Consider the following 19,752-nt stretch of genomic DNA (forward strand, 5'->3'; position numbering starts at 1 on the left):
ATGAGTTACATATTTTTAAAGATTTGTTTACAGAGGTTATATTCAGAACACAAACTTAGCCTAAAATTTAACCTTTTCAGCCAGAATTAAGAGTTGTAATGTTAAAATATGATGCCAGTCACAAACACTGTGAAAAGGATTTTGAGCCATAGCATTGCCTTTCTGTGCCTCGGGTTATGAGACAGTTGGAAAAGAATAAAAAATTGAGCCAAGTTACAGTGAAGAGTATAAAATTGTTAGGTTCAGTGCAATGTGATTTTGTTGGATATTTAACGTGCATCACAACCAGTGCATGTTGGTATTTCAGAACCCCTTCAGTACCATGATGTCTTAGTTTATTGATGCCACATCCCACATGATTTTATTAAGGTTTATTCTTGCTGCTGCCACACTTATTCAGCTTTGGAAGGATTTTTCGTACCATCCCTACCTTCCTCTCCTGGCTGTGCTGCACTGCATCCTTTCTACCCTGCTGTGCCCTCTCATATCTGCCCTACCCCTCCAGTATGAAGTCACCCCCTTGCTGTACCCAGACATGCACTTCCATATCTTCCATGTCCTGGCTCACTTCTCAAGTAGGAAGTCATCCCCTTGCTATACCCAGCCTTGCCCTCCCCTACCTGCTATTGTTGCCCTGCCTCACCCCTCCAGGACAAAGTCACTGCTTTGCTGTGCCCTCCCATACCTACCATGTCCTGCAATTCTTGGCCTGTCCTACACCTCCAGTATGTCATCCCCTTAAGCTGAATAAAATCGTATGGTGTCAGCAGGAATGAAATCCTCATACCAAAGGGGTTAATTAGCCCTACTCAGTCCTCTGATATGTTGTTTGTAAAAAAAACAATTTGTATCGATCTTTAACATGAATTAATGCAAACACAGGCTGCATGGTTGCACAATGTTTAGCAATGCATGTTAACACAGCCCTTCTCATCCTTTGTTGTATGCCATATTTACTTGTATAGCTCTGCTTGGCTTTAGCTGGGCAGAGCAATACAAGACATGGCATGTAACAAAGTGATGAGCAGGGCACGCTCTTGGAAGCATCTTGGGGAAGGGCGCCGAACCAATCTCGATAAATGGGCCACGAAAATACGGCCTGGCAACCCTCACACCTTGGGTTACCAGTCCATATTTCTCTGGCCCATTTATCGAGATAGTGTATTTTTTGACATCCACCACTCTTGTGTATATCTAGTGGAAATAAAACCATGTATTATTACAATGTCTTTAGTATTTTCCTTTTTTTAACATATATTTCTTTGTACATATATATTAAAATGTGGACTTTGAAAAAATGAGAATAATACCAAGACATATATGAACAGTATGAAGGAGAGATCACTTCATACTATTCATATATGTCTTGGAATTATTCTCTGACATTTTTTCAAAGTTCACATTTTGTACACATACTATGAGAGATCATTTTGTAGTAAATATATGTTGAGAATCCGATTGATGAAAAAAATATGCACTGAAAATTGTTTGAACTTAGAGATAAAACATGACACTTGTATAATATCGGCTTCAGAAAACATGAAACGGGTCTTATGAACATGCAAGAGCTGAGCAAGAACTATTCACCAAAGATAACAGAAATACAATAAATGAAATATATAAAAAAAAGACTAGGGGCAAGGCAAGGAAGGAAGCAGCAGGTGAGAGCAGGACAACATGGCAGATAAAGGTGAGTATGGCAGGGCAAGAATATAACAGGACACAACATAGCAGAGATGGCATGGCAGTACACAATGAGGAATGAACAGCAGAACATGGCAGGGCAGGACAGAGCAAGGCAAGAACACAGCAGGGCAAGAACAGCAGAACATAGCAGAAATGGCAGGGAAGGACAGAGCAAGACAAGAATGGCAGGGAACACTAAGTGCACAAGGGAGGGTATGACTGCGTACAGCAAGGGTGCAGGGGAAGTAAGAGATGGCGTGACAGGGTTGGCAGGACACGAGAGAACAGGAAAAATACAGCAGGACAGCGATGGAAGGACAGGAAAAGTGTGGCAGGACAGTGATGGAAGGACACGTGAGGGATGGCAGGACACGTGAGGGATGGCAGGAACAGTAAGGCATAGCAAGGGTGCAGGGGAGGTTATGGGAGGGCAGAAGTGTGCAGGGGAGGGGAGGAGAGTGCAAGGGTGCAGGACAGGACAGGAGTGGCATGACAGGACAGGAATGACACGATAGGACAGAGATGGCAGGACAGGGCAGACCAGGGATGGCAGGACAGGAAATGGCAGGGATGGAGGGAACAGAAGGGCATAGCAAGGGTGCAGGGGAGGGCATGGCTGGGTATTGCAAGGGTGCAGGGAGGGCATGGCTGGGTATTGCAAGGGTGCAGGGGAGGGCATGGCTGGGTATTGCAAGGGTGCAGGGGAGGGCATGGCTGGGTATTGCAAGGGTGCAGGGGAAGGTATGTCAATGATAGCAAGGTCGCAGTGCAGGGGAGAAGATGGCAAAGCAGGGTAGGGATTGGATGCTGGGCAGGGGTGCAAGGCAAGGATGCAACGAAGGGCAGGGCAGACCAGAAGGAAGGGAGCAAGGCAATGTAGGGCATAGGGCAGGGTAGGAAAGACAGGAGGGCAGGGTGGTGGTGGTAGGATAGGTTGCAGGGTGGCAGGCTGGGTTGCAGTGTGGTGGTGGTGGAAGGGTGGGTTGCAGGGTGGTGGTGGTGGTAGGGTGGGTTGCAGGGTGGTACTGATGGTGGTAGGGTGGGTTGCAGGGTGGTGGTGGTGGCAGAGTGGGTTGCAGTGGTGTGGTGGTAGGGTGGGTTGCAGTGGTGTGGTGGTAGGGTGGGTTGCAGTGGTGTGGTGGTAGGGTGGGTTGCAGTGGTGTGGTGATAGGGTGGGTTGCAGGGTGGTGGTGGTGGTGGTGGTAGGGTGGGTTGCAGGGTGGTGGTGGTGGGGGTGGTAGGGTGGGTTGCAGGGTGGTGGTGGTGGTAGGGTGGGTTGCAGGGTGGTGGTGGTGGTAGGGTGGGTTGCAGGGTGGTGGTGGTGGTGGTGGTAGGGTGGGTTGCAGGGTGGTGGTGGTGGTGGTAGGGTGGGTTGCAGGGTGGTGGTGGTGGTGGTGGTAGGGTGGGTTGCAGGGTGGTGGTGGTGGTGGTAGGGTGGGGTCCGTGGTGGTGATGGCTGTGGTGGTAGGGTGGGTTGCAGGGTGGTGGTGGTGGTAGGGTGGGTTGCAGGGTGGTGGTGGTGGTTGGGTGGGTTGCAGGGTGGTGGTGGTGGTAGGGTGGGTTGCAGGGTGGTGGTAGGGTGGGTTGCAGGGTGGTGGTGGTGGTGGTAGGGTGGGTTCCAAGGTGGTGATGGCTGTGGTGGTAGGGTGGGTTGCAGGGTGGTGGTGGTGGTAGGGTGGGTTGCAGGGTGGTGGTGGTGGTTGGGTGGGTTGCAGGGTGGTGGTGGTGGTAGGGTGGGTTGCAGGGTGGTGGTGGTGATAGGGTGGGTTGCAGGGTGGTGGTGGTGGTAGGGTGGGTTGCAGGGTGGTGGTGGTAGGGTGGTGGTGGTGGTAGGGTGGGTTGCAGGGTGGTGGTGGTGGTAGGGTGGGTTGCAGGGTGGTGGTGGTGGTAGGGTGGTGGTGGTGGTAGGGTGGGTTGCAGGGTGGTGGTGGTGGTAGGGTGGGTTGCAGGGTGGTGGTGGTGGTAGGGTGGGTTGCAGGGTGGTGGTGGTGGTGGGGTGGGTTGCAGGGTGGTGGTGGTGGTAGGGTGGGTTGCAGGGTGGTGGTGGTGGTAGGGTGGGTTGCAGGGTGGTGGTGGTGGTAGGGTGGGTTGCAGGGTGGTGCTGGTGGTAGGGTGGTGCTGGTGGTAGGGTGGGTTGCAGGGTGGTGCTGGTGGTAGGGTGGGTTGCAGGGTGGTGGTGGTGGTAGGGTGGGAAGCATGGTGGTGCTGGTGGTAGGGTGGGTTGCAGGGTGGTGCTGGTGGTAGGGTGGGTTGCAGGGTGGTGCTGGTGGGTGGGTTCCAAGGTGGTGGTGGTGGCAGGGTGGGTTGCAGGGTGGTGGTGGTGGTAGGGTGGGTTGCAGGGTGGTGGTGGTGGTAGGGTGGGTTGCAGGGTGGTGCTGGTGGTAGGGTGGGTTGCAGGGTGGTGCTGGTGGTAGGGTGGGTTGCAGGGTGGTGCTGGTGGTAGGGTGGGTTGCAGGGTGGTGCTGGTGGTAGGGTGGGTTGCAGGGTGGTGCTGGTGGTAGGGTGGGTTGCAGGGTGGTGCTGGTGGTAGGGTGGGTTGCAGGGTGGTGCTGGTGGGTGGGTTCCAAGGTGGTGGTGGTGGAAGGGTGGGTTGCAGGGTGGTGGTGGTGGTTGGGTGGGTTGCTGGGTGGTGGTGGTGGTTGGGTGGGTTGCTGGGTGGTGGTGGTGGTAGGGTGGGTTGCAGGGTGGTGGTGGTGGTAGGGTGGGTTGCAGGGTGGTGGTGGGGGTAGGGTGGGTTGCAGGGTGGTGGTGGTGGTAGGGTGGGTTGCAGGGTGGTGGTGATGGCAGGGTGGGTTGCAGGGTGGTGCTGGTGGTAGGGTGGGTTGCAGGGTGGTGGTGGTGGCAGGGTGGTGCTGGTGGTAGGGTGGGTTGCAGGGTGGTGCTGGTGGTAGGGTGGGTTGCAGGGTGGTGCTGGTGGTAGGGTGGGTTCCATGGTGGTGCTGGTGGCAGGGTGGGTTGCAGGGTGATGGTGGTGGTAGGGTGGGTTGCAGGGTGGTGGTGGTGGTAGGGTGGGTTGCAGGGTGGTGGTGGTGGTAGGGTGGGTTGCAAGGTGGTGGTGGTGGAAGGGTTGGTAGCTGGGTGGTGGTAGGGTGGGTTGCAGGGTGGTGGTGTGGTGATAGGGTGGGTTGCAGGGTGGTGGTGTGGTGGTAGGGTGGGTTGGAGAGTGGTGGTGGTGGTGGTAGGGTGGGTTGTAGGGTGGTGGTGGTAGGGTGGGTTGCAGGGTGCTGGTGGTGGTGGTGGTGGTAGGGTGGGTTGCAGGGTGGTGGTGGTAGGGTGGGTTGCAGGGTGCTGGTGCTGGTGGTGGTGGTGGTAGTGTGGGTTGCAGGGTGGTGGTGGTGGTAGGGTGGGTTGCAGGATGGTGCTGGTGGTAGGGTGGGTTGCAGGGTGGTGCTGGTGGAAGGGTGGGTTGCAGGGTGGTGCTGGTGGTAGGGTGGGTTGCAGGGTGGTGGTGGTGGGTGGGTTCCAAGGTGGTGGTGGTGGTGGGTGAGTTCCAAGGTGGTGGTGGTGGCAGGGTGGGTTGCAGGGTGGTGGTGGTGGTAGGGTGGGTTGCAGGGTGGTGGTGGTGGTAGGGTGGGTTGCAGGGTGGTGGTGGGGGTAGGGTGGGTTGCAGGGTGGTGGTGGGGGTAGGGTGGGTTGCAGGGTGGTGGTGGTGGTAGGGTGGGTTGCAGGGTGGTGGTGATGGCAGGGTGGGTTGCAGGGTGGTGGTGGTGGTAGGGTGGGTTGCAGGGTGGTGCTGGTGGCAGGGTGGTGCTGGTGGTAGGGTGGGTTGCAGGGTGGTGCTGGTGGTAGGGTGGGTTCCAAGGTGGTGCTGGTGGCAGGGTGGGTTGCAGGGTGATGGTGGTGGTAGGGTGGGTTGCAGGGTGGTGGTGGTGGTAGGGTGGGTTGCAAGGTGGTGGTGGTGGCAGGGGGGGTTGCTGGGTGGTGGCAGGGGGGGTTGCTGGGTGGTGGTAGGGTGGGTTGCAGGGTGGTGGTGTGGTGATAGGGTGGGTTGCAGGGTGGTGGTGTGGTGGTAGGGTGGGTTGGAGAGTGGTGGTGGTGGTGGTAGGGTGGGTTGGAGAGTGGTAGTGGTAGGGTGGGTTGCAGGGTGCTGGTGGTGGTGGTGGTGGTGGTAGGGTGGGTTGCAGGGTGGTGGTGGTGGTGGTGGTAGGGTGGGTTGCAGGGTGCTGGTGCTGGTGGTGGTAGGGTGGGTTGCAGGGTGGTGGTGGTGGTGGTGGTAGGGTAGGTTGCAGGGTGCTGGTGGTGGTGGTAGGGTGGGTTGCAGGGTGGTGGTGGTGGTGGTGGTGGTAGGGTAGGTTGCAGGGTGCTGGTGGTGGTGGTAGGGTGGGTTGCAGGGTGATGGTGGTGGTATGGTGGGTTGAAAGGTGCTGGTGGTGGTGGTAGGGTGGGTTGCAGGGTGCTGGTGGCGGTGGTAGGGTAGGTTGCAGGGTGGTAGTGGTGGTAGGGTGGGTTGCAGAGTGGTGGTGGTGGTGGTAGGGTGGGTTGCAGGGTGGTAGTGGAGGTGGTTGGGTGGGTTGCAGGGTGCTGGTGGTGGTGGTAGGGTGGGTTGCAGGGTGCTGGTGGTGGTGGTAGGGTGCATTGCAGGGTGGTGGTGGTGGTGGTAGGGTGGGTTGCAGGGTAGTGGTGGTGGTAGTAGGGTGGGTTGCAGGGTAGTGGTGGTGGTAGTAGGGTGGGTTGCAGGGTAGTGGTGGTGGTAGGGTGGGTTGCAGGGTGGTGGTGGTGGTAGGGTGCATTGCAGGGTGGTAGTGGTGGTAGGGTGGGTTGCAGGGTGGTGGTGGTAGGGTGGGTTGCAGAGTGGTGGTGGTAGGGTGGGTTGCAGGGTGGTAGTGGTGGTAGGGTGGGTTGCAGAGTGGTGGTGGTGGTGGTAGGGTGGGTTGCAGGGTGGTGGTGGTGGTGGCAGGGTGGGTTACAGGGTGGTGGTGGTAGTGGTAGGGTGGGTTACAGGGTGGTGGTGGTGATGGCAGGGTGGGTTGCAGGGTGGTAGTGGAGGTGGTTGGGTGGGTTGCAGGGTGGTGTTGGTAGAGTGGGTTGCAGGGTGGTGGTGGTGGGTGGTGGCAGGGTGGGTTCCAGGGTAGTGGTGGTGGTGGTGGTAGGGTGGGTTGCATGGTGGTGGTGGTGGTGGTGGTAGGGTGGATTGCACGGTGGTGGTTGTAGGGTGGTGGTGGTAGGGTGAGTTGCAGGGTGGTGGTGGTAGGGTGGGTTGCAGGGTGGTGGTAGTGGTAGGGTGGGTTGCAGGGTGGTGGTACTAGGGTGGATTGCAGGGTGGTGGTGGTGGTAGGGTGGGTTACAGGGTGGTGGTGGTGGTGGCAGCAGGGTGGGTTACAGGGTGGTGGTGGTAGTGGTAGGGTGGGTTGCAGGGTGGTAGTGGAGGTGGTTGGGTAGGTTGCAGGGTGGTGGTGGTGGTGGTAGAGTGCGTTGCAGGGTGGTGGTGGTGGTGGTAGAGTGGGTTGCAGGGTGGTGGTGGTGGTGGTGAAGGGTGGGTTGCAGGGTGGTGGTGGTGATGGTGTTGGTAGAGTGGGTTGCAGGGTGGTGGTTGTGGTGGTGAAGGGTGGGTTGCAGGGTGGTGGTGATGGTGTTGGTAGAGTGGGTTGCAGGGTGGTGGTGGTGGTGGTGAAGGGTGGGTTGCAGGGTGGTGGTGATGGTGTTGGTAGAGTGGGTTGCAGGGTGGTGGTGGTGGTGATGGTGTTGGTAGAGTGGGTTGCAGGGTGGTGGTGGTGGTGGTGAAGGGTGGGTTGCAGGGTGGTGGTGGTGATGGTGTTGGTAGAGTGGGTTGCAGGGTGGTGGTGGTGGTGATGGTGTTGGTAGAGTGGGTTGCAGGGTGGTGGTGGTGGTATGGTGGGTTGCAGGGTGGTGTTGGTAGGGTGGGTGGCAGGGTGGTGGTGGTGGTATGGTGGGTTGCAGGGTGGTGTTGGTAGGGTGGGTGGCAGGGTGGTGGTGGTGGTGGTGGTGGTAGGGTGGGTTGCAGGGTGGTGGTGGTGGTGGTAGGGTGGGTTGCAGGGTGGTGGTGGTGGTAGGGTGGACTGCAGGATGGTGGTGGTGGTGGTTGTAGGGTCGGTTGCAGGGTGGTGGTGGTGGTAGGGAGACTGCAGGGTAGTGATGGTGGTAAGGAGATGGGTGGTATGATGAGGAGAAGAAGAGAAAAGGAGGAGGAGAAGAACAAGGAAGAGGAGGAGAAGAAGACGAAGGAAGAGAAGAACAAGCAGGAGGAGGAGAAGAACAAGCAGATGGAGGGAGAGAGCCTAATACAATACTTAACCATATGAAACTTACACACACAGAATAACACTTAATTCTGTATTCATTTTTAGTACAAAGCCAGTAACGGGTATCATTTGTTTAAGCTTCAGAAATTACTTGTTAGAGTCAAATAATAACAATGATAAAAACTTCCTGGCAAACCTCTATCAGTAATTCCTCATTTATGATACTTTCACTAAGCACAGTTTGTCTATTAATCTGTCAGTCAAAAATACAAACAGTTTTCACATACTATACTTCTTATTAAATCTGAAAAGAGTGCTGTTAAAGATCCAGGTTAATTCATCTAGAAATATTATTAATTTAAATTTAATACAAATACATATGTTGATACTTAGCAGCAGTCTTGCATATGATCCTTAAATGCTTGAGAAAAAGTCCCTCTTGCTGGGACCTAACCCTAACTTCAGGCAATGTTTACCTATCAGCAATTAATGGGGATATATATCAATTATTAAATGAGGAATTACTTTTTGCTGCCATTATACACAAATGAAACTCACAATCTTATACATATTCAGTTTATAATAGTGTGGAAAATGTGCCATTATATCTTAGATGAATGTACAGTATATTAATATATTTCAATTCTATGCATATATATACCGAGGTACTGCAGAGCGCACAATGGGCCGTAAAAGCAGTTCAGTATTCTCGTATATTATCATTTATTAAGGCTCCAACACGTATGTGTCGGCCTTGGTCACCTAATGGTGGCTCTCCTTGCTGCTCAGTCTCTAGCTGCCTCACTATTCACTCCCTCATCCCTAAGGCCACACTCTATGACCTCGTCCCAGGTCATTTTCAGTTTGCCTCTCGCAATCCTACCCCCGACGTTCACTTCTCACTTTCCGCACCCAACTGTTACGAAAATGTGGTGCTGGGGAGAGACCTTCACGTGGCGGCTCTGATATAACCAGGCCATGTCCAATGAAAAGGGCCAGATGCTCAATCACTGATAATTAAAGCCCCTGGACTCCTGACCCTACCTCACAGGTCTAACTATCTGCACATATTATTCTCTCCTCTACTTCATAATTGTCTACTCCATGGCTTTCCCCATTCCAGACCAATACCAATGAAATAACAGCAGCTGATGGTCCCAATGCCAAAGATCCCTCGTGGCTTAACACACAGACACAGGACAACCAAGAGACTCTCAATCAAGAAAAACATGAACATGTAAACATCGTACATAACTATCACACCACAACAAGACCTTCACACAGACCTATGAGGCTGCCTCTTCCCTCCAGCCTCACCGTGTACCTCTTCCCAATAAGTTAGCTCATTTTTACTGAACAGAACTGGACCAATTCCACTACTTGAATGCATGAAACTTAGTGAACCTTAGTTATGAGATACGAATGAGTCTCCTTGGTTACTAGGACTGACCCTCAAGACTTATCCCCACCTTGTCAGAGGACAGTAAATGCAATATGGCCATTCAAACCACTAAGGATGTAGTACTAGTCCTCTCACTTGACCACTGCCCCAAATTATTACAAAAATACATTCAAATGAGTGACCACTATTTTTTCCCTCATTTAATTCTTCCGTCTTCCATAAATATTTAATCCTGTACATACTCAATACTTAGCCACTACAGTCATTCAAAACCTGCAACACTATATGAAGTACCTCAACAACATCCCTTTCCTCCTCTACCCAACACTACACATTTTCCCCCTACCTACCGAAAAGGCATTGTGTTGTGGAAAGCATGTTATTTCACCTGGTAACACCACAGAGTACATGCACATCCCTACTCCTCCAATACAACACATCACATTTTTTTTCCCCTAACTAAACAACCTCCATCCAAAAGGGACTGTGTTGTGAAAAGCACACGACATCGCTTCACTGCACAGGTCAGGGACCCCAACCATCCGCCAGTGGTTGTCGTTAATTTTTTTTTTTTTTTTTTTTTTTTTTTTTAATACTGTAGAGTAACTAAAACAAGTACCTGTGCATACACCATGAGAATGAATACGAAGCCACGCACAATATATATTTGGATGCAGGAACTTCTAGGGATGATGCCCCTTTTATTTTTATTTGTTTTTATTCAAGGAAAATGGAAACCAAAAGCTAGAGGGTCACAAGACTGTTCCCTCAAAAAAAAAAAAAAAAAAAAAAGGCTAATTCAAGGTCTGTTCGTCTTCAGATGCCAGGACACACTGGGTTTAAGACTGGAGAATTATGGTGATAATTTCTAGGGCATCAGGTCAGTAATATTGTAAACAGCTTTATGATATCTTCACACTAATATATTTTACGATGACAATAAACTCGTAAAAGCAAGACCTTCCATATCAGAAGTGGCTTATATCTTTCAATAAATAGTAACCACTCCCTCTAAACTGTACAGTTATATAATTTCTCCCTGTACTTATAAGCATCTGATATGGCATCCTAAATAATTGTGTGTTAATTCTGTAAAATGTGATATTGCCACAAGCTGGCCCTGATAGAGCACATAACCAGCAGTGGAATGTCTTGTGAAGCAGGTTCCTGAATAACAAACTTGAATGGGATGTCTTGTGAAGCAGGTTCCTGAATAACAAACTTGAATGGGATGTCTTGTGAAGCAGGTTCCTGAATAACAAACTTGATCTTATGATTAAATTACATGGCATTCAGTTTCAAGGCAATCTGTATGCACTAAATCCAGGGCTACATAAATCCATTACTATATACGCCAAATATCAGGTGTGGTAATACAGCCTACAGTGCAAATAGTCTACAAAGTCTTTATGACAATAACTGCCTTCCTATACTGAGAGACAGTAACCTCATTAGGCATTATTCTTATATGGCAACACTAAACACAGGTGGGTGAGATCATGCATATCAACCCTCCGACATATCACTCGTTACATTTATAATTTAGGAAACAATGACCTACTCCTGCAGACACTTGTTTTAGCTACGGTGTATAGGCCTAGTCACTACCCACCAACTACAGCCATTCCAAACCTACACTACACTGACTGTTTCAAATACATCTGTCCTCATCACCACCCAACACTAAATTTCACAAAGATATTTTTTCCCCCCCCTCCCAAACCACTTCGCCAATAACTGTGGTCATCAACAATTTTTTCCCCTTTCTTTTTTCTTCATTCCTACTATTTCACACAGCACATAGTCACTGCCTTGATATACATGGCCACTAGAGCCATCCAAAATTTCCAGACCAATACTATCCATAAAATTTTATCACCTGACATCCACCCCTCGTAAACAACCTTCCCTAAGCAACCCCAATCTATACGGAACTGTGCTGTGAAAGGCATATGGTATTTCTCAGTACTGTATAGGTCATCGGCTCCGACCATCCGCCAATGAGTGTGGTCGTCAACTCTTTTTTTTTTTTTTTCCCCCAGACTCTACGTAGCCATTACCTACCCATACAAGGCCACTACAGCCATCCAAAAATTCCCATTCCAACAGAAACCTTCAAAAACCATCACCATACATCCACCCTTCAGAAACAACCCTACCCACAGAAGCACAAGTACACATATAGTCTCTCTCTCTCTTTAACTTCGTATAAAGATACCTTATTCTCTGTCATGAATGCTGAGTTGTAATACAGTACATAAGCACTAAAATATGACGCCTGTCATGAAGAAAAGCTATGGAACGAATGTACCTCTGTAATATTTTCTTTTCCTGCCACTCAGAAAAAAAAAAAGCAAAAGTATGAAAATCTGTGGCAAGAGTTAAATGAGCACAGCCAGATTCCAACACAGTCATCATCTTTCTCTCCTTCAATGCCAAAACAAAATACAACTTACAGGCAATCCACTATGCCCACAGTGTAATGCCTCCTCCCACACCACACCACATATACCACACAACCACAACACACTCTCCACATGTACAACAATATCGCACCACACTACCACAACACACTCACCACATGTACCACACCACACTACCACAACACACTCACCACATGTACCACACCACACTACCACAACACACTCACCACATGTACCACACCACACTACCACAACACACTCACCACATGTACCACACCACACTACCACAACACACTCACCACATGTACCACACCACACTACCACAACACACTCACCACATGTACCACACCACACTACCACAACACACTCACCACATGTACCACACCACACTACCACAACACACTCACCACATGTACCACACCACACTACCACAACACATTCACCCCACGTACCACACCACACTACCACAACACACTCACCACATGTACCACACCACACTACCACAACACACTCACCTCATGTACCACAATATCACACCACACTACCACAACACACTCACCTCATGTACCACACCACACTACCACAACACACTCACCACATGTACCACACCATACTACCACAACACACTCACCTCAGTGTAATGCCTCCTCCCACACCACAACACACCACATGTACCACAGTGTAATGCCTCCTTCCACACCACAACACATTCACCCTAAGTACCACACTGTCACAACAAACAATCCTTCACCACATATCTTAGAGACTGCCAGAATTTCTCTAGTCAGTCCACTGGGTTTCTAAATGAACTTGGGACTGCAATCACCACCATCAACCAATTTACATCTATTTTATCCAGAGCCCAGGGGAGGGAGACGGTAATGGTGCCAAAACACAGGAGCCTACAGCCCACAGGAGGTCCACAAACCAGGCCATGATTTACTAATATTCTTCAAAGCTGCATAATCTTCATCTAACTGGTTTATCATTTATTGACAAATGAATAAAATATATCAAAGGAATTAATTTTTCTGCTTCAAGGGAAAAGTGGGGGAAGAGGGGAGAAGACTGTCAGTACAGGTGATGGGAGGGTAAGAGGCCTATAATTATTTTTAGCACTAGGGCACCAGGGACTCTCTCCTAGTCTCTCTCTCTCTCAATTTTATTTCCAGCTAGAGCCACTTCAGGTAGGAACTTGGAACAAAAAAGGAATAAGCATTAAACTGGGAGAGCTATCAGTACCATTCCCAGTGAAGCAGACTAAACATCATCATCATCATCATCCTTTTAACCAATTCTGTCATGCAATCATCATCAACCATTTATTTTCAAAGCAATAATAATCACCACCCTATGCTTTTTTCTTTCCCTTTTTTACATATGGATGAAATGCACAGGGCCCATAGAGCAAAGAGGAAACCCAACAGAGGGAGAAACTTGGCCAACTGCAAGCCCTCTGAAATGGTTCATACACTCATTCACTCACCATTCAAATAACAGAATCTTCAGCACACACACACACACACACACACACACACACACACACACACACACACACACACACACACACACACACCATGAGGGTTACCACACATCCTTGCTCACTCAGATATTAAACCACTGTCATTTAGATACTGCACTTCTCTCTCTCTCTCTCTCTCTCTCTCTCTCTCTCTCTCTCTCTCTCTCTCAGAATCACAAACCACCACAACCTAACCTTACAGACACCAACACCATTACAAACACCCAAAAAATATCCACAGACAAAGAAGAGCAATAAAGCAGGCGAAATATCAACAGCATAGCCTAAGAATTGCCATTAGAAACCTGACTATACCTAATAAACTTATAACCATCACCTAAAAAAGATCAACAGAGAAAAAGCATCAAAGTGGGAGAAATATTAACAGCATACAGTGAACACCCCTACAAAACGTGACTAGATCTCAAAAACATAATGATAGTGTATCTTAAAATGTATAAATACTTGGCTGTGATGTTAGAGAACTTACAACTTTATATAACATAGTCTGCCTAACCTACTATTGTACACTGCACAAAATAATCTGCTCAACTAGTAATAATGCAGATTTCTGAGATACCAAGGGGTAACAGATGATTGGAGAGGACTTGACAGGCAAATTAGTTCTTTCATAAGCTGAAAAAAATATACATATGGCAAATTTTACGCTTGAAAAAAGAATGTCTATGTCTATCTATCTATCTATCTATTGCCAGACGCCACAATCCCGTAAGGGGTGGCCATTTGACTTTGAGTTATTTGTTTTACGGGGAGGGGCACTAACCCTCCACCAACCCACTTGCTGACATGTAGGGAGTATGTATGGTTTGGTTATATGGTAACCACCCAGCGATGTAAATGGCTTCTTGGCTTACAGGAAACCATTTGGCCTGTCACTCAATGTAAAGCCACCTGTAATGGAAAGACAAGCAATAAGAAGTGACAGGAAAGATAGGAGATATAGGAAGAGAGGAGGGCAGGCACAGAAAAAGAATGATAAAGGCTAAGGATGAAGTAGGCAGCACTACATCAAGTGAGAGGATCATGGTTGCCACCACCTACCACAAAAGATTATATGATTTGAAACTCACTAATATTTCAGGCCACTGGGGCAGCACAGGATCACTTTACATTTTAACACAGCTAAAGATGACACAACAAGGGCACATTTTCCTACGATTTTACAAATAAGAATAGAAATGAACAAATAATGGACATACATCATTACAAGTACACAAGACATAAAAACCATAACAACATACAACTAGAGTCAGTTTGTTTGTCATTTCACAGAATCAGGCAAATTTTTATAAACTCAATACTAATTCATGATTGCATAAAAAATCAATGAGGTAGGAATGAGCCTCCTTGGTTACTAGTGAAATTAACTCTCCAATCTGACAGCACTTGGCCCTCAACCAAGCTAAAGGAGGTTATGAATCTGTCAGGCCAAAACAAACTGACTATAAATCAATGGAAATAAAAATGCACAAGAAAAATCCACCCATATCACAATATAAACATACGGTCAGCCACAGGAAAATAATATTAACAAAAACCGTAAACCAAAATAATGACAAATGGTTGTATATATGAAGGGAAGCAACTCTGGATGCTCATTAATCTCTGACATAAATGAAGGGAATCAACTGGGGAAGTTTGATGAAGGGAATCAAGTCAGACTGATTGTTGTGCTTGGATATAAATGACAAGAGCTCAGGATTCTCATTACTCTCTGACACAAACGGACATTAATTAAGGATGCTTGTAGTTTTTATATTCTCAGTGCTATTGACGGATTGTTTTTTTTTTTTTTTTTTTTCTGAGAAGAAACTGAGGGCTGCAAGAAAAATAGGCAAGAGAGAGCTAAATTCAAGATCTGTTAATTTTGAGATCCCTGCACACATTGCAATGAAAAGACTGGAGGTCATAGGCAGAGGGAAATACAGACTGGGGATGACAGTTCCATAGCTGACCTGTTGCCTATTAAGATCTTTCAAACAAGGACTACAGGTGCATATTTTCAGAATATTTTTTCCTATACCAGACTGTACCATACATCACTATGACATGACAATAATAATAATGCAAAGATACTGGTAACACATCATTACAAGAAAATAGGCAAAAAAATATAACATCTAATATCAATACTTCAGGATGGATATTTGTACAACACTTTTCTTTACTGTTGGGTAAAAAAGCACTATGGCATTTTGTGAAGTCCTTTTATATGCCACATTTATTTATCATCTTTTGGGCTGATAATACCTGCCGTTGTGGTGGTCCGGGGCTCACTTTTAACTAAGAATCACAGTCAATGCTGGAGAAACTAAATAATGGAATTTAATGAAAGAAGAGAGGCAATATGAGCTTTTGGATGAGAATTTTCTTTACAACACAGATTCTCCTCTAGTAATCTTTTTCAGACATGTGTGTGCATCTTTCAGCAGTCTACTTTGGAAAATGACATGCATATAGCCTTAGCAAAATTTCTCAACTCATTTAGCAACATTTCATTCCACAAGCTTGATGATTAGCACACACACATAAAATACAAAATAACTGACACTGTTCTGCTTAGTCAGGGAGCGAATACTATAAAGGCTAAAATGCTGAAATTGACGCTATACTGGTTCAAAGAAGTGGTTTGGTTACAGCGCCACTACAGAGGAATACAGGACCACAGCAACAGCAGTCCACAATTTCTATCTATCTATCTATTGCCAGACGCCTCAATCCCGTTTGGGGTGGCCACAAACAAATCGCCTCCAAGTCGCCCTGTCCCCCGCCATTTCACTACCCTGCTCCCAACTCACACCCCCCTCTCTCATATACCTCTCCACCCCATCCCTCCATCTCATCCTCGGTCTCCCCCTCCCTCTTCCACCCTCCACCTCACTCACATACACTCTCTTCGTCAGTCTTTCACCCTCCATCCTCTCCACATGGCCAAACCACCTCAGTGTGTTCCTCACAACGCTTCCTATCACATCCACATCAACACCACAACGCTCCTTTATATCCTCATTCGTCAGCCTGTCTCTCCACGTGACTCCACAATTTACTAAACCATAATACAGGGCTGCCCTTATGTATCTGGTGGTGTTGGCTCAGTCTGCGGGTATGGGGGATGAAGGTATTTTGACAACTTTATTCAATTACGCTGGAGATTAAATTACTGTACCATCTTCCCTTTGTAAATGCTAGCTGAATACCGTAATACGGTGCTAGTCATGAAGAAGTGCTATGGAAAGGATGTTGGGCCACAGTGCTATCTTATTCTGCCAAGGAGGTATGGGAAATGAATCTGAATTAGGGCAAAAATCTCATGTCTTCATGTGTCATATTTGTGTGTCATGCCTCTGTGTCATATCTTGTGTCATGTTTCTGTGTCATGTCTCTGTGGGTGTTCAGTTTATATATGGATGGAGCTATAAGAGAGATAACAAGTAGGGAAGTGAATATTGGAGTGTCTAATGAGGGAGGGTAAGATGTGGAAACTTCCTGAACAATTGCTTGCTATGATACTGTATTGTTAAGTGTGGATGAATGTGAACTGCAAGGCTTGGTGAATGAGTTTGGGGGGGTATGTAGGAAACAGAATTAAAAGTGAATGTAGATATGAGTATGAATGTAGATATGAGTAAAGTTATGGTCTTTCAGGATACACAATAAAACAGAATGATAAGGAAATGCAGAATGAAAGTGTATCCAAGTACAGTACTTATGTAGTGTGATGAATAAGGATGGAAGGAAGTGCTGGAAAGGGTACAGTAGGGTAGAAAGGTTGCTGGATCACTGAAAGCATTGATAAGGAATAGGGAAGTGAACATGAAAGTGAAGCTTGGAGCCTGCTTGAAGGACACAGGCCAAGAATGAGAGCAGTGGAAATAAAGTGAGGAGTGTGTGGAGCTTCATGGAGACAGACAGACAGACAAATGAGGAAGTAATGAAGCATTGTGGTGTTGTTAGGAGAAATATTTTGAAATGGTCTGGCCAAGTATAGAGTACAGAGAATGAGAGACATGTGAGTGTGGTGGAGGGGGAGACCAATGATGAGCTGGAACGATGGAGTGGAGAAATATATACTGGTATGAGGGAGGGGGATGGAGGTGTGCATGGAAATGAAGCTTGGATCCTATTGGAAGGACATAAGTCAAGATTGAGAGCAGTGGAAACAGAGTGAGGAGTGTGTGGAGTTTTATGGACAGACAGACAGACAAATGAGGAAGTAAAGAAGCATTGCAGTGCTGTTAGGAGAAATACTTTGAGAGGCTTTGGCCAAGGAGAGAGGATAAAGAATGAGAGACTGATTAGAAGAGTGTATATGAGTGAGGTGGTGGGGACGGGGAGGATGGGGAGACTAAGGCTGACATGGAAGATTGGAGTGGAGAGATACGAGGGAGGGAGGTGTGAGTTGGAGAGAGGGCAGACGAATGGCAGAAGACAGAGCAACATGGAGGCAATTTATTTGTGGCCACTCCTTGCGAGATTTGAGGCGTCTGGTAATAGAGAGATAAAAGACAGAGATGGGCAAATATCTCTGCTTACTTAAAATAAGTGAACTTAAAGCAATTACTGGAGGCACACGCAAGAGGAGATATCTGATTACTTGACAAAAAATAATGCAAACAATGGATGCAAACAAGCAATCACTATAACATAAGAAAGCATTATGGGAAACAGAAAATGATGCAGGATGGAGATGGTAATGCTGACTGAGCCTTTACCACATCAATCATCATCATTATAATCATCAAAATCATAATAATAATCAACATCAGCCATTACTATCACACTCAACATTGCAATCATCATCATCCTAACCTCTTCTTCCAACTGAAGGATGGGGTAAGGTGGTTCAAAAGCATGGACAAAACACATAGAATCAGACATGTTACATATGAACCACCCTGTATTTTGTGCATCTGTGCCATATAACCAGGACTTACTGCACCTGTTTGTGATGTACAGGCATGTGCAGAAGTATGCCAACAATTCTCTGCCAGCACTAACTTGTATTTCATATTTATTACTCTTCCTCATAAAACAAGCGAGTATCATTCCTTCTCATACTCTATTTACTGATGCTTGGAACAGACACTTTCATATGGTAGGGATCAGATACTGAAGCTGTCAGGTTATACTAACATACTTCAGTTTCTTTACAAACCCCCTGAAGGAGGATGGTAAACTATGAAAGAATGGTAACTTTGGTGTGCAGTCCATACCACATAAAATATTTCAAACAACACCTTCCATTGCTACAGCCAGCAGAGAAGTGTCTACATACTTTTGCTCATGCTCAGGACAGGAGTCTTGGTAAAGATTTTATAGCCTGTGGCTGCGTAAAGCTAGCCAGGTGTCTCCTTCCAACCACCTGCACAAAGCTTTATTAACTTCTATATTACTTTGCTGCCTTATGTCCTAACTGGTAGTCATCCCTACACCACACTTGTTACCAACCTTACTCAATCTTTTAGCACATTTTAAAAAGTATGTCCAATTTCCATCTGACGTCAAGAATACCATAATCGCTTTTCCTGCCGCACACGCTTTCATGGGATGTTAAGGTTAATTACAGACATGGGCGAATCAACAGGGCTAAGGTTTGTAAACAATGAGTAACACTGACGTCGCAGGGTCAATTGGTGTGGGTGATTGAAACGGAAAACACAGCAGCGACCTCAGAAAGTTCAGGAAATAATCTCAAACACAGATAACGCTGCAGGGAAATTTAAGTGGAAAAGTATATTGCCAAGTGTGTGTTTTTCTTAAATGATCACTAGATTTGGGAGACTGCAATATATACCAGTATCGTACAGTATAATACCACGTTGAGTACACCGCTTCCCGTCCGATCAGCGAAGTTAAGCAACGTTGGGTCTGGTTAGTACTTGGATGGGTGACCGCCTGGGAACACCAGATGCTGTTGGCATAACGTTCTCCCTACGTGTCAAGTGGGGTTGGTGGAGGATTAGTGTCCCTCCCTGTAAAACAATTAACTCTAAGCCCTTGGCCACCCCGTTTGGGATACATGGCATCTGGCAATGAATGAAAAAATCGTACAGTAAGCTAATCCAGTAAGTTAATCTGAAGTGTCTGAAAAGAAACAACTGGGCAAACCACAGGCTATACAAAAATCTGTCCACTATACATCTAGTAAATCATCATCATAATCAAAATAACAATAATAATAATAATAATAATATCATATGCATAATTCACTGGGGTGTCTTCTAGGTGGCACAGGAGGCTTGCTAAGAAATTATGCTAGGATCTCACCAAAGCCACAAAGAAGACAAACCACTTTAAATGAACTAACACCAGACATTGTTCAACTGAGAGAAATACGTATAGCTGTCAAAGGCATCAAAAATAACCTGGGGAACCTTTCTTTCTATCTCAAAATTCTAGCAATATATCTATCTACCCACCACTTATCTAGTACTCTATCAATAATGTGTATCTATGCAATGTTTCTCTATCTGTGTACATGTCTATCTTGTAAGTTGC

The 19,752-nt window shown here is 47.3% G+C and overlaps 1 pseudogene; it reads left to right on the forward strand.

Annotated features, from left to right (window-relative positions):
• Nucleotides 1-19,053: 19,053 nt before the first annotated feature.
• On the forward strand, nucleotides 19,054-19,174 carry LOC145393133 (5S ribosomal RNA; annotated as a pseudogene).
• Nucleotides 19,175-19,752: the final 578 nt, after the last annotated feature.

This window comes from Coenobita brevimanus, chromosome 23 (genome assembly GCF_032717465.1).
Source record: "Coenobita brevimanus isolate Jiangsu-jjx chromosome 23, ASM3271746v2, whole genome shotgun sequence".
In the NCBI taxonomy this organism is placed as follows: domain Eukaryota; kingdom Metazoa; phylum Arthropoda; class Malacostraca; order Decapoda; family Coenobitidae; genus Coenobita; species Coenobita brevimanus.